Source organism: Lonchura striata, chromosome 6 (assembly GCF_050655825.1).
Source record: "Lonchura striata isolate lonStrDom1 chromosome 6, ASM5065582v1, whole genome shotgun sequence".
NCBI lineage: Eukaryota > Metazoa > Chordata > Aves > Passeriformes > Estrildidae > Lonchura > Lonchura striata.
Genome location: NC_140708.1, coordinates 33,992,868 through 34,004,905, shown reverse-complemented (window position 1 = coordinate 34,004,905; position 12,038 = coordinate 33,992,868). Strand labels below are relative to the sequence as shown.

The following is a 12,038-nucleotide window of genomic DNA, read 5'->3' as shown; positions in this document are numbered from 1 at the left end:
AATCACCATCTCTGTCCCCCTCTCAGCTCATCTTCACTGTTTCCTTCTTCCCTCAAATGCTGCTTCCAGCCTTTTGCCGAGTACTGTAGTTCTGTACCAGGAAAACCAGAAATATTTTAGTCTCCCCTGTCCCCCTGCTGCTTTCTCCTTTCCCTTCATCTGCTATTGGTATTTATGAAGGGGCCTGGGGTGGGAAGACTCTAAGGTGGTGATATTAAAATGTATAACTGGGCAGATAGGTTTCACACCTTTTATGTGTCCCAAACTCAGAAGCTAACAGGGTGACAAAGATACATTTACCAGACCAAGCTTCTCACAGGCCAGTTTCTCCTTCCCAGTTCCTCCAGCAGTGTAGGTCTGTCCAAATTTCCTGTTTGTCATTCCTTGGTAACATGGCTCTTTCATTACAGCCATTACAGCCATCAGTTTCAATTTCTAAGTCATTCTGTTCTGAGATCTGTTTACAGGCTCAACATGAATATAAAGGGACAAGGCTTAGTGCTTTAGTTTAGTATATATTTTTATGAAACCTGTATGTCAGTAACAGTTGTTGCTTTGACTGATTAGACAACATCTAAGTAAAATGATTAAATATGAATAACACAGGATATTTATTCAGACTTAATCTCCCTCTCTCAATCCTCAAGACATTATCTGTTGAGAGTTGCTAATGCAGAAATTGTTGCTCCTATCATCCAGGAGCCATATGAGCTATCCCATGTAAAATTTGATGGATAGACTTCCTCCCAGTGAGGTGGGAGGTGGGCAGAAGGCAGGGTTCCCAAAGAGCAGGTTTGAAACCCCATGCATCAGAGTTGTCAGCTAACTGCATATCAGATTTACTAACAAGACTTACCAGGGCAGGATTTCTAATTTATCACTGTCTCACACTGGAAGGGATGCTCAAAATACATGACTATTTTAGGTAAGACCTGCAAATTAGTCTCCATCTTCTTGCATCCCCCAGATCTGTACAGTGAAAACACCTGCAGTGTCTGAGGATGACAAAAAGCTGTCTGCTTCAGATCTACAAATAGCAAATAGTAACATCCCACTCCATTAGCTCAAACCTACCTTAATTTCATAATAAAAAATGGCTCATGTTTTGGACCATAAGTATCCACATTCATGATAGATGCCTATTACACTTTTCAATGTAGTTCAGTTCAGCACCCACCATTCGGTTTGTCAGACAAAAATGTTTACAGATCTCTTTGCCTAAAGATTTCTTACAGCAGGGTGGAAACTGTTACCCAAAAAGCTCCTGGCTAGAAGGTTTGTCCTGTCTGTAAAAAGCTGATTTCACAGATTCTCACTGACTCCCCTTCCTCAGAAACCTGGGGCTGGCCAATGTGCATTTAGGGTTTTCAGATGCTTGCTTCCAGCCCCCAAACACATCCATCAGAATATGCAGTGATAAAAACACAGGAAAGATGGCCCCTAAACACCCAAAAGGCCTTTAGGTTGTGTTCAAATTCTCCCCCCGAGGGTATTAACTGAGACTCAGGCTCTCAGTGCAGCACAAGTGCCAGGTCTCCTGTTCCTTCTCACTGTGTTTCAGCAGCAGATCTTGGTGTTTGATCTCTTGTTGAGTGATTGAAGGCAGAAACAGTGTGGTCACCCTCATGTTATTTAATGCTGTTTTTCCTCAGTTAAGCAATTAGCACAGTCACTGAGCTGTTTTACAGCAGGTGTTACTACTCTGAATTGTTCTACAGCTGTGCAGGATCAAAGAGTCACAAAGGGAGCCCAGTGTGAAGATCTGCCACATGTTCCTTTAACTCGCCTTTGCTTGGTATTAATAGTTCTGACTGTGGTCATTAACTCTCTTTTTCTGTAAGATTTTTTTATTTCTTGCAACACATCTGAGAGCTTTGTTCCAGACTAGCAAGCCATGACAGTGAGCCAGGGAAGATGAGACTGATGGAATATAGCCAAGGCTGTGGCACTGTCCTGCAGAAATATTTTAGCCAAGAAAGGAAAGATCTCTTGCTGCTTCAGTTAACATTATCACTGGTGTACTTAAGAGCCCTTAAGGATGTTTTGCTTGTTTTCAAAAGTCTAAATATGACTACATAGCTAGGGAGCCTTAAGAATTATAATATATCCTAAGGAAGCATTAACAGAATTGGCCCAATAAGGAGAAAACAAGTCAAAACTAAAACTGTCAGCTGAGAAAAATAATAAAAGCCTCCTCCTTCCTCCAAAAAATATTACAGCTGTAGTTGTTCCCATGTTCCTCAAGTTTAAAATTTTCTCCCGTAATAAAGGTTTTGCATCAATAGTTCTGTCTCAAATTGGTGTAAACTTCCAAAGCCACCAATGATAGATACAACATCCTAAAAGTTTTGGCAAAGGGCTTTCCAGAGCTTTATGAGCAGGTGCTGCTGCTTGTCTTTCAGAACTAGGACTCTAAAACACAGCACACTCCACAGTCCATGATGAGAGACAGGGAGGAACAAAAGGCAATGCTGAAGGGAGAGAGGGGGGAAGGAGAGGAAAATAGTATTTCCAGTTAAAAAAAAAAATGGGAGAGCAGGGGTTTGAGAGCACCAACACACAGGGAGGATAAAGAAAACACACTAAAGTTGCATAAGATAATATGCAGCAGATAGTGCATGAGTACAGCCATGAGCTGCTGCTTTAATTGTTTTGTCAACATAAAAATTAATACATATTTTACCCACTTAAGTGGCACTATTAAGACTTCACAGAACTCAGGCCTTCCTCAATTAACCCCATCAGGCAGTATGCATTCCAACAGCAGCTTCAAAGTTATGGATTTCCACTCTATTAAACTTGTACAGATAATAAAACTGTAAACCTGACAACCTGATGATAGTTCATTTTATTTTTCTCTTTCCCCTAAGCCACTATTCCTTTGCTCCTGTGTTTTGGCACTTGACATGATAGGCTTTCTTCTCTTACTTCAAGGCCTGACTTGCTTTTTAGAGATGCTCTATTGTTCTGAACATCTTGATAAGATTGGGAAGTCCAAAGTCTGTGGCTGGGACTCAAAGGCAGAAGGTGTCTCCTTGCAGTCTGCCTTCTCATGCAGCTCAAGAGGTATCTTTCATTGAGAAACAATTTCTTTAAACCTGAACAGTAATGAGCACAAAAAAGGGTTGAGGGTTTTCTGGGAGTGATATAAAATTCTCCCAGCAGTAAGGCAGAGTGTAAATTAGAAATTGTAGGGATAAACATTCTTTGGTTTAGGAAGGTTGAGTCTTGTTTCTGTTGCACACCACTATTTCTCCCACAGAACATGCTCACAGTGAGACTCATGCCTTCCTTGGGGATGACTTGTCAAAGAGGATATGGGTATGGATTCTATCATTTTTCCTCACTGTAAGGACAGATGTTTGCTCTGACTGGCAGATCTAAAGAATGAATTATTTTTCTCTCTGCTGAGATAGATATACTCCCTAGATAAATTTAAGCATGATCAACAGATATCTTCTTTAGAAGACTGACACAAAACTTGAAAAATTATGAACATGTCCCCTGGCAGGAACATCTTCTCTGCAAAGCAGTGACATAGAACTGAAAAAAAAAAAAAAAAATGATCTATGCTCCTTTTCCAGTCCATCATTTTATTCTGTACTCTACACCTCTATCAAGGCAATCATAAGATGAAGGCTTGAGACAAAGTAAAAATATGGTATATTGCCAAATAGTTTTTAATCGTATTTTTGGCTTCTCTATTGTCCATTATTCCTTGGGAAGAACTTTGTTCCCTGGCAACTGGATGTTGAGTATAACTTCTATGCTGTATAGGGAATTAAGACTTTGTAACCTCTTCTTAATTCCACAGATTCAGGGCAGCTCAGAGAATAATGTTTCTTACATTGTAGAAACACCAGAGGAAGATAAAAAGTAGGCCAAATTCTGCTGTGCTACCTATGAGCCAGGAGACCTTGCCAGAGCTCCAAAGCCTGCCCAGGTTTTGCTCCTGAAGAGAAGAAATCAGCTGTGATAGGAACTGTCCCAGGGGCTCCTCCATGGTCACCATCCTCCACTGAAGAGGAGATGGCCAAAATTACAGGGGAGATGTCACTTCAGCCATTCAACCTTCAGCAGCACCTCCTTCATAAATTGGACAGAACTTCCTCCTCCCAGTCACTAAAGGAAGGAAGGAGAGGTATTGAATGAAGCCCCAAAAAACCAAAACCAAGACACAGCAGAGACTCCACCAAATCCCCTCAAGACTATGACAGTGGACAAAACTATAAACCCTAAAACCAAGGAGGGAGGGAGCTATGAAAACCCAGCCAGATAATGGGCTGACAATTCTCCTACTCCACTGGCCTCCTTGGCCACCTGAGCTCATCTTCAGCTGCTGTTGGGCAGCACCCCCAAGTCCTTTTCTGCTGGGGCCACTTGCCAGCCACTGAAGAAGTGATGCAGCAATACCACAGCAACCTGCACTTACTGTAGCCTCACTGAAGCACCACCAAACCCTGACTTAACAATCTGTCTCTTGTGTTTTTTATTTGGTTATCATTTCCCCTCACTTTGCTCTGTCCCAATTCATATTGTAAATAGTTCTGAACATAAACTGTCCTTATTTGTTTCTAACACTCACTGGGTGCCCAGTACTAATGATCATCACAGCCATTAATGACTCAGAGGATTCTGAGTTCTGGCTGTACTTAAAAGAACTTCTAATATTTCAAAGCATGGAAATTGATAGTTGGGGCTTTCAAAATATTAATTAATATCTATCCCACTGCTAACCTCTAGCTTCCCATCTTTGTCCATTCCCCCTTTTTAAGGTGTGTTTATTCTCTCCAATCAGTTGCTCTGGTTGTGTTGGAAGGCTGCAGCAATACACAGATACATGCCACACAGAAAACCACTGTACTTGTAGCAATTATTTGTGCACCACAGAGCTTCCCTTTTATAATTGACTTCATACGTTCACGTCTTCAATGCTAAGTGTGTAGCTTCATCACTGCACTAAGCTTTGTTCTGCTCAGAAAGCAAGTGCAATAATTTCCTGATCTGGGCCTGGGAGGTTTATTTGTGCAGACATGCAGCATCCTAAAGCTGATGACATTTGTGTAACAGAGGGAGCATCAGAGCTGCTGGAGCCCTGCACGGTGGCTGAGGCACGAGCTGCTCCCTGCATCACTCACTGTTTACACAGCTCTCCAACCCAGCATGCTGATCCCAGTTCTCCCTCCTCCATGACTAGAAAGACTCAGGAATCACCCCAATATCTTCCTCTCAGTCTGGCAGGGAAGGAAATCTTGCTGAGCTCACTACTTCACTGATAGTGTATGTGGAGTGTATAGCACCTATTTTTCTTTGTTCTGCATCTGCCCATAAAGAAAATTAAGGTTGGCAGAACTCTACTACAAGATTTAAAGTAAGTCACTGGTAAAACAAACCTGTTTGTAATGGAAATATGAGATTTAAAGTACATCACTGATAGATAAAATCAGTCTATTTGTAATGGAGATAAAAGCTATTTATATTGCTGAGGTACAGGGTAAACATTATTTTTTTTTCAGTCAACAATAAACTCGCTAAGAAATGCATTTTCTCTTTTCCAGAAGCTATTCCTGAATTCAGGTCAAATTTCCTGATGGTTCCATCTGAGAAAAAAAAAAAAAAAGAAATTGAGCTAGGACTCTCAGAAGAGCTGTAGATGGTTCTGTTACCTTTGACCCAACAATTTCATGCAGACCCACCTAATTAATTTTTACTGAGGTCCACTTCCTCTATGCAGAAAGCATGTAACTAAATAAATTATTGCATTTTGTAAATTTTGATGACTTTTCACATCGTTTGGTTCAATACTTCAATTTTGATTTCTTCTGCCTGACACAGCCCTACATTGCACTCATTTTATACAGGGCTAGATGAATTACAGAGATGCTTTTAATAGCAGTTTTCACACTTCCACTGTCTAAATTTTGGAACTATTCCCAATAATTAGCCTTACCTTTCAATTTTCTCATCTTACTGTTAGCTGGAAGCTTAAAAAACCCAAACCATATAAAATCTGAAAAAGGTTTTTCAAACAATCTTGTCAGAAGGAACATTATATTCTAGAGGGAATGCCAGGACAAGCTGCAGGGTTATGGCTTTTCAGTCTCTGTGAGTCATCTGGGATTCCTCTCACCTGCTCTCCAGTTCCATAACCAGCTGTTGCAAAGGTAACAGCTCAAGAAGAGGTTGAAACACTACTAATAAAAAAAAAAAAAAAAAAAAAAAAAAAATCTGCCAACAAAATCCACTCACCTGTGCTGACCAAATTCATATCAAGTTTTGATCTTCCTTTTCAGTGAATTTTTCCAAGGTCTGTTTACTTGAAACATTTCTCCCAGCTTTTATTAAATGCCTAAAAAAAGGGAGAGGCTGAGAACTGAGACAGGCAGGAAGATCTCAGGACTGCCTAACTTTGGCCTTGCAGGTTTAAATAATATTAAGTAAGGACAATTCTGGAGAGCCCATATGGTCATCTGAGATCTAAGGCTGGGCTGAACACAACTAAACCCTTTGAGTCCATTAGCCTGAAGCTGTGAATGAAGAATGCACTCAGCAAAACACTGAGCTCAGTGAAATGATTGGGAAAAGTCCCTTTTTCCTCTGAAGGGGAACGGGCAGGTTGCAGGAGTTCACCTGGGATATTGTATTGCCTGTGGTTTTGAGATGGGAGGCCTCCTTTTTTTAAAGACCAATGTGCAATAGCTGAAATTGGGATGGCAGAACCTGCCTGGGGAACAAACTCACCTTTTATTAAAACAAAAGAAAACTTGCCAGAGCTTCTAGGCTCAACACAGCTTGATTAGAGACATTGGGGAATTTACCAATCAAGGAAAGGGCACAGCATGGAAAAAATAAGAAGTTCTAGATCAGTTAAAAGCAGCTAGAGAAAACCCTGAGGCTCTGCAGCTGGTCATTACTGATGCAAGAGATAGGCTGCCTCGTGGAGAAGGGATGTAATGGGAGAAGAGGAACACATTAATCTGCAGAGCTCAGCATTAGGGCTGACTGATCACACACAGCACTGGCAGCTGTAGGGCACAGACCCCATTAGAGCAGGGGCTTTGCTCCAGATCCCTGTCTGCCATGGGAACACTTATTACCATGTCTGTAAGCCTTAAACAAAGCAGTTTGCTCCCACCCTGCCATGCCATAGGAGACTGGTGGGAAAAGTAACTCCAAAATGTCTCCACCCCCACTGCAAGCTGCAGGGACTTCAGTGAGTACTTCATCCTTGGGCAGCAGGTTATCACCAGCCCTGCTGACTCCATTATCACTGGAGAGGCTTCTGCTAAAAAATCCCTTCTAAAGGCACTTTGGTGCAAGTGTTAATTGCTGATTGTGATTCCCTGCCTCTTACAAGCAGGAGAGTGAAGGTAAGGGGAGGATGCATCAAGTGAGCTCCCTGAGGCAGGTGAGCAACAGGTGTGTGTGTTTATCTGGACATAGATAAAGGCATAAAACATATCCAAGTTCTTTTCACACTCTCATCAGTAGCACTGGGATAAGGAATCCAAGGTTTCACCACACAGAATCCATTTCTCCCTTGCTGAAGAACTGCCTTTATCACACTCAGGCTATGAAGAAGCTGATTAATAACAGGACATGTGCCTGCACACCAGGTCAGATCAGTTCCACCAGGCTTGCTGTATGAGAGAGAAAGAACTGAGGTTCACCAGGTTCACCTCATATAACTCAGCCACTGCCCATGGCTCTCATGAGGACAGCTGTACAATCTGTAGATGTGTTTTCAGGCCTCATCTCTGCTGCCAGAAAGAATGTGCACCAAGCTCAGTGTAACCTGCCTCCTTCTCACAGCCAAGAAATCCTTGACTGTGTTAGAAAGCAATTAATTGATATTTTCCAGTGTATAACACTACAAAAGAATGGCAACAAACCCTTTGTGCCCTGCTGCATTTCAGAGCTTTGTACAAAAGTTTCTCCCCCTCCACCTCTCCTCCTGTCTGCCATGAGAAGTGACAGAAAATGTCAGATTCCCATGCCCAAATTAAATGTAGTAATCTGATCAGAATGAAATGCCAAATGAGTCACCTCCTGCAGCAGCTTCTGTGCCACCTGTCCTTTGCTCTGCCTCTTAGCTTTCATAGTTTGCTGCTCAATACAGTGTCCAAGATAATATAAAATGGCCCTGATAAAAAAGGGGCTAATGGATAAAAACACCATGAGAGCTTTCAGGTGGAAGACTGCACTCTAAGCAGATATAAGTGATGACATTTGTGGGTAACCTGCCCTATACTCTTCCTTTTCAATGGAAAAGTGATGTTGATAGAATAATTCTGAATTTTTCACCTCTTTTCTAAATGGCACATCAGTGAGATAGTGACAATGTTCTCACCATTGAACCTGACTGAAAAATGTGTGTTGCCTGATTCCAGAATGCCTCAATAATGTAAAAAGTGGTCTGAATCTGAACCAGATGACCAAAAGAGACCTGGACACAGAATAATGTGGCACCAATAGTTTTTAATACACTTGCTGAATTTAGTACCAGTTCCTGTTCCTGAAAACCAAAGCAGAAACTAATTTGAAGAAGTTATCTGTTCCTTTTTCTTTTGCTTCTGCTTCTTAAAAAAGGTGACATACCCATGAACTCTGAGCTTATGTCCTAACTGGGAAACAGAAGGAAAACGTCAGTCAAGGGCCATTTATAATTTTGTAATATAATAATTCTCATTCTCATTCCATCAGCAAGGCAAAAGAAAGTGCTCTGCCCTAAAATGAAAGAGAAAGCTCAAAAAAAGGCTCCATCCCCCTATTCAACTACCTTTTCTCCTTAAGGTCAGTGTAACTCACTGCTCAGGCTTCCTAAAGTACGACACTACAGTAAGACACTACTGTGCCTCCCAGGCCATCCAAACAAACAGATCTCTGTTGAGAGGTTCTTCTTCTAAAGCAACAGATATCCAAAATAAAGCAACCAAAACAAGCTCCCCATTCCTCACCTCTTAAACACCGGGCCTTTTCTGCTTAACATACCTGTTCCCCATGACTGAGCCTCAAGTCACACAGCCAACACCTTCCATGCCAATCAGATTTTATCAGCAATGACTTTGCCTCTACCAAAGCTAAGATAAAAGACAAAACAAGAAGAACACTAAATGGTGGAAAGTCTGTTGAAAGGAAAGATGGATCCAGTAGAAAAATGGGCTTTTAGGGGAAGATGAGCCATTCACACTGCATACAGCAGTTTACCTTCTCTGTATTCTTTGTCCTTTTCCTGTATATGGCTGGCTTCCTAAGGCTTGAAACATCTGATAGAAGGAAGGTAAAACTGTCCTAAATGTCTCCAGAAATCTTCTTGCCTATTAGTAATTCCCTAGAGAAAATGTAAAGAAAATCAAACACCAGACTTCACATCCTGAGCAAACCTGGTTATGCATATTTAATAAAAGGAAACATACATTAAGATAAAAATGGGTGTCCATGGAAACTGCATATCTATCTTAAAAAAAAAACAAAAAACAAAACCAAACAACCAAACATTAAAATTTACATATTATTTTCTTTTATGTACAGTCTCCCCCCACCACTTTTGGTGTTATGTATTGGCTGTCAGAGACCCTCACTGCCTGCCTGTTACTTTGGCATCTCCAGGATGATCTCAGCACTGTGCAGGCTCTGAATATGTCACAGCTCGGGCTGCACACAGGCTGTTCTGCAAACATGGGCTGCAGCAAAACCCTGAGCAGGATGCATTACCCCCAGGATTTAGAGCTCTTTAGTAACTTCTTTTGTTGGGGCTTAGAGGAGGGGAAAAAAAGCCCAAAATGAAACAAAATGGCATGGGGAAGCCAGAAGCAGCCTGTACTCAGCAAAGGGACAAGAAGGAGCTGTGCTCTGAGCTCTCACTGGTCCTGGTCCTCATACTCTACAGGCACAGGGGATAGACAAGGAATATGGATATATGTCATGGGGACATGAGGATCATTCACAGGTCATCCAAAGCAATGCCATGAATCCATGGTGCTGTAGCAGTTCAAAGCTACAACCAGCAGCTGCCCTGGTGCTTTGTATGAGGTGTCTGGGCTGCAGCTTGAAAGCTGGGGTTCATGCTCAGGACAGAGCATCAAGCACTTGCGTGTGGGGGATCAACAAACACTGAATCATCTTGTGGTTCTCTGAGCTGCAGCTCCCAGAGCAGTGCTGAGCACCAAGCAGTGCTCAAAGAGCCTCTTTGTTCCCAGCAGCAGCTGCTGGGCAATGTGATGAGATCTGCAGCAAGCAGAGGTTTGAAAGGGGTGTGTGCATGGAGACAGACAGCAAAAGAACAGCGCTGCAATTAGCACAGGGTTGTACAATCAAACTTCTATCAAAATGAAAGCAAAAGTTGGCTTCTTCAACATTTTGCCTTCAATTAACAGCAAATATGCCAAGTCTATCAACTGGCACTAGTGCAGCTCTGGGAAAACAGTGAGCTGTACACACTGGGACACGCTGATTTGTGGTGACAGCAAAGGTCACCATGGAATATTTGACCTCTTCCAGTCTGTTTCCATATGGATCATACTGTATAAATTGCCATAGCACTCAGCAGCTTTGAGGATCAAGACCTTACTATAGAGAAGCAGTACCCTGAGCTATCACCTTATTGCCATTGTTTCCAATCGAGTTGTGATGTTCTCTTCTCCAGTGACCAGGAAATTAAATCCAGTCCCTACTGCATTTTTAATGGCAGTAAGAATTTCCACAGTGGGATCAGACACTTAAGCAAAGAGCAGCAGTTTCTCACCTCGCTCCACAGAGCACTGTCAAACCCAGCCTCTACCCACCTCATCCTCCTCTTCAAGTCCCTGCACACATTCTTTCTGTAGCTGCTCCCTTTCATTTAACTTGCTCTCAAGGAAAGACATCCCAATTACCCAACTTCTAGACAAACATAAGCACACACAGCTAAACAATGCAAATAGATTCCCTTCTTCATCCAGTACACTTACTGCAGGCTCTATAGGCATTCATGAGCACATCTGGTTTCCTCCCTCCTTCTCTTCTGTGTTCATCTTGAACAAGAGAGACTTTCTATCCTGCTCCCATTATCATGCCAAGCATCCAAAAATTCATTCCTTGGCTTGATTCTCTTTACATTCCTGACACTAGGCACCGCAAAGTCTGCATGTTGAGCCATTCAGGAGCAGACCTACAAGCTGAAGCAGCAAGCAGAGACTACCTGGCATTGTCCATATCATCCTGCTGTAGTGCTCCCACTTGTGCTCTGACTTCCCACACTCTTTTCCAACACTACTCTTGAACTTTTCTGGAAAGCACTCTGGCCTGTATGTCCCTGGTGGAGAAGATGACATGGCCAAGATAATTGCATGGGAAATCTGCATGTTCCACACTCCAAGGATTTCATGTCTGGCATGAAGCATCATACATGGACAAGGCTGAGTAATAAGGGCTACACAGTCAGAGCACAAACTTGTAGGTGGTTCTATGCATCAGGTGTGGCATTACCCACAGACCAGACACAGTAGCCTGTTCCAGGAGGTGATGAGTCCTGGCAGCCTGTGGAAAACAGGGAATCAAAATGCTTCGATGCAGGAATCTGCTCAAGTGAAAATGGTAGTTGAGCAGGATGGGTGGCAGGAGGAAGGGAAGCAGCAAGGATCCAACAACATACAGGAAGCTGCTGGGAATGGTGCTGGCAGGCACCTCATTCCACTTATTATTCCATTTGCAATTTTTTTTTGCCATGTTTTGTTCCCTGCACTGAGTTCTTTCTATGTGACTTGCCAAGGATACATTCTAAATATATTTCTTCCTGCTAGGGTAAGAAATGGGTTAAGTGAGCTTAGAAGTAGGTTTATTCTCCAACCAGCATCTGTATGCCATTATAAAGTCAGATAACTGTATTACTGGGGTAGCTTGAAAAGAGAAAAAATATGCTTTCTGTTTTTGCTAAATCCACAGCTAAATGATTTTTGAGGGGGATGTTTTCATGGCAGATAAAAGACTAAAATCAATGATAGGACTGTCTGAAGACTGAAGTTTCATTTTATCTCCAAAAAAAATCAGGAGTCAGCTAT

The 12,038-nt window shown here is 42.1% G+C and overlaps 1 long non-coding RNA gene across 2 annotated transcripts; it reads right to left on the bottom strand.

Moving 5' to 3' along the window:
• Positions 1-3,568: 3,568 nt before the first annotated feature.
• Positions 3,569-11,643, bottom strand: LOC146767079 (uncharacterized). Of its 2 annotated transcripts, none has more exons than XR_014956182.1 (3): positions 6,742-11,643; positions 6,250-6,349; positions 3,569-5,600 (listed from the first exon to the last, which is right to left on the bottom strand). It is a non-coding gene; the product is annotated as an uncharacterized LOC146767079 (long non-coding RNA). The 2 variants fall into 2 exon arrangements; XR_014956183.1 differs by having other exon boundaries at positions 7,136-11,643.
• Between the last annotated feature and the right edge of the window lie 395 nt (positions 11,644-12,038).